Source organism: Corapipo altera, unplaced genomic scaffold (genome assembly GCF_003945725.1).
Source record: "Corapipo altera isolate COAL_440 unplaced genomic scaffold, ASM394572v1 24b, whole genome shotgun sequence".
Taxonomy (NCBI): domain Eukaryota; kingdom Metazoa; phylum Chordata; class Aves; order Passeriformes; family Pipridae; genus Corapipo; species Corapipo altera.
Window position 1 is genome coordinate 5,863,595 of NW_020884888.1, and position 3,363 is coordinate 5,866,957.

At 41.0% G+C, this 3,363-nt stretch overlaps 1 long non-coding RNA gene across 1 annotated transcript; it reads left to right on the plus strand.

The window, feature by feature from the left end:
• The first annotated feature begins 1,068 nt into the window (after nucleotides 1-1,068).
• Nucleotides 1,069-2,777, plus strand: LOC113947502. Its single transcript, XR_003527764.1, has 3 exons — nucleotides 1,069-1,289; nucleotides 1,667-1,787; nucleotides 2,639-2,777. It is a non-coding gene; the product is annotated as an uncharacterized LOC113947502 (long non-coding RNA).
• The last annotated feature ends 586 nt before the right edge of the window (nucleotides 2,778-3,363 follow it).

Genomic DNA, 3,363 nt, shown 5'->3' on the forward strand with positions numbered 1-3,363 from the left:
TTCTGGGTCCCTTCCAACTTGAGATATTCTATGATTTTATGATTCTTCTGCCCTCCATCATGGGCTGGAAGGAACTGCACTGGGGGAACTACTTTTGGCTGGATCCTGTGAACGGGAGGACAAAGAGAAATCAGCATGACAGAGCAGGGACCTCTTCTTTAAAAAAACCAAATCCTTTCCTATAAAGCCATTGAGAAAAGCAGAGAGCACTAGCAATATATATAGTTTTTATCCAGCCATAGTTTCAGGCATGAAATACAATACAGTCCTTTCCTTGTGATTCCATCCTTCCTGGTGTGACATAGGACAAATCTGTAATTCTCCAGATATTTTTATCTGGACTTACTATATAGCATGCTATTAGGATTAACTACATTATTCTATGACCCTTTTTAGTACTGTAGCAGATACTGATTTGAAATCTCTTACTCTAGTAATTCTATAGCACTGTCTTACCAGCATTAGTCATATTTTCTTTCCAGTCAGTCTCTACTTTATAGTCAAAGCATCATATACAGTAATGCAATTACTCTTGCTTATGTGATAAGCCTAAACCAGGAAAAGATGGAAATGTAAGGTTGGTGATAACTATACAACCAAATGCCTAAAGCACAGGATTCTCATTTGGAAGTGTAAATTGGTAAAGACGTAATAAAAGTGAAAAAGAAGAAAATTCAAAGCCCATCTCTGTTTGGACCATCCTTTTAAATATGTGGAGAAAACACAAAATCCTTCTACAAGTTGCCCATGGGTCACATCCTTGAACAGCTGTGCAAAGAGGGAGCACCGAACCTCAGGCTCGGGAGGAGACTCAAAATCACCAGCCTAAAGGACACTGATGATCATATTAGAAGGGGAGAGATGCAGGCAAAATATTTCAGAGTTGCTTAGTTTTAAGGGTAATAATCAATGGCAAATGGTCATGCAGTTTACTTTGCCAATAAATTATCTGTAGATCTTTAACTTGATCTAAGTTTTATGCTCTGTTGTTCTCAAACTCTACCTGATAAGTAACCAAAAGACAGCTCTTCAGCTGACATGATTTGATTTCCTATGTTTGTAGTTCAAGGCTGCTGCCATCAACCCACAGCAGTTCAAGCAGGAATACCGTGAAGGCTTTGGAGACATCCAATAAACCGTGGAAGCTAAATCTCTTCCCATAAAACCGCAAACTTTTCCAGTTGAGAGAGAAGTCTTTTGGTGCTATCAAGTATCACTGCAGAGGAGAAATAAAACAGCACTGAGCTGTCATTGAAAATCTGTCTCAGGCTATTGGAAACACAACAGGGGTGGGATTTCATACACAATGACTTCCACAAACATTGCATTCTGGAGTGGTTGTATGGTGTCAAGGAGTTTCCTTCAGCAATCTGATATACCTAGGAATTGTCAGTTCATGTTTATTGTGGAAGTAGCAGGGTTCTTGGCCACAGAAGGATTTAAGGAAACAAGCTATGAACAGCATATCTAGTGTAGTTCATCCAGAACTGAGCTGACACTGATGTCCGTGTGGTCTTTTTCTCTTTTCTATCTCCTAGAAAGAGGTGCAATCTTTATATTTGTCTATACTGGTAGTTTCCATAATACTTATTTCAGCATTATATATAAATATTTCAGTAAGGTAATATCAGCTCATGCTGCTTTGTTTGGTTCTTCTTGTTGACAGCAGGGAGGGAGATGTGCTGTCCTTAATATTTCACTGCATACAGTCAGAAGATCACCATCTCCTTCCTTTCATCTTTGAAGAATACATTTCATCTTAAGAATATCTTTGGGGGAAAATACAGGTAAGTGGCATAGGTGTAGAAATGCTTCAGTGGACAGCACCAAATTATCTGATGTCATGATCAGAGGCTGGAGCACCTCTCCTACAAAGACAGAATGAGGGAGTTGGGGTTCTTCAGTCTGGAGAAGAAAATACTCAGGAGAGACCCTATTGTAGCCTTTCAGTACTTCAAGGGGGCTTATATGAACACAGGGACAAATTTTTAGCAGGGCCTGTTGTGATAGGACAAGGAGTAATGGTTTTAAACTAAAAGAAAGTTGATTTAGACTAGATGTAAGGAAGAATTTTTTTACAAGAAGGGTGGTGAAACACTGGAACAGGTTGCCCAGAGAGGTGGTAAATGCCCCATCCCTGGAAACATTCAAGGTCAGGTTGGACAGGGTTCTGAGCAACCTGATCTAGTTGAAGATGTCCCTGCTCATCACAGATGGGTTGGAATAGATGAACTTTAAAGGTCCCTTCCAACCCGAATCATTCTACAATTTTATGGTGTCCAGTATCTCCCTAAATTTCTTAGTAAAGTGCTATTGCTTGGGTCTGTCTCACCTACATCTTGTCTCACCAAACGTCTCCTCTCTAGCAGGCAGCAGAACATGTTAACAGGTATAGGTTGTTGCTTGCTGTGTGCATTAAGCAATGAACAGTGTTCTTGAATCAAGTTTGTTACTGTTTTCTTTTCCAATGCTTTAATATACAATGAGATGCTAATCAGATGCCGAATTACATCCAAGTCTTGCATGTCACCGTTGCATAGAGGTCTACTGCAGTACCCACTTTGGTGGAGACAAGTTCATTCTGTCTTGGTCACCGAACACCGTATTCTTGCTCATATTTCTTGTTATTACGCTTCAGTGGTGTTTGGGCCAGAGGAATCGGACTGTGTAGCATTGGAGATGTGCTCCAGCACGGCTCACGGGAGCAGAAGGTGCTGCTGAGGCTGCTGTCACAAGGGGGAGGCAGCAACTAGTGATATGAAGCACCAACTGCTGTACCTGAGGATTTCATTCTGATTGTGTAAGTCAAGTTTAGAGAAATATAAACCACTCTTATAAAGAGAAGAGTGAAGAGGCATTTTTTTTCAGCAGCTGGACTGCTTGGGCTGGTATCAGCACACAGGGCTGTTAGGGCGCATGACTGCAAACGGTCACCACTACAGGTCTCACAATCCCTCAGCTCTCTTCAAACTCTTCTATCCACAGACTCCTTGTTCCAGAGGCACAATTTACTTTCAGTTTTTTGGTGGTTGCCATGAGTATTATACACAGCTACTAGCATTTTCAAGGCTATTTTACCAGTGGTGTTTCATCTTCTGACTTTCTCCAATGGCTAACCATAATCGTTCTGTAATTAGTCTTTTTCCAAAACTCCTTCCACAGTAATGTCTCAGACAGTGGTACCTTGTGAGTAGCATTATATGCTACTACTGTGCTTGTCCACTTGGAATAAAGTTTGCCACACAGGTGACTTGTCAGCCACCACCTTTAGAGCTGTTACACAGTAGTCTATCACATGTATAAGCTGGGAGGTGTGAGAATTTTTTAACAGCCCTTCTGATGTTAAGGTCCAGGTTGTCCCCT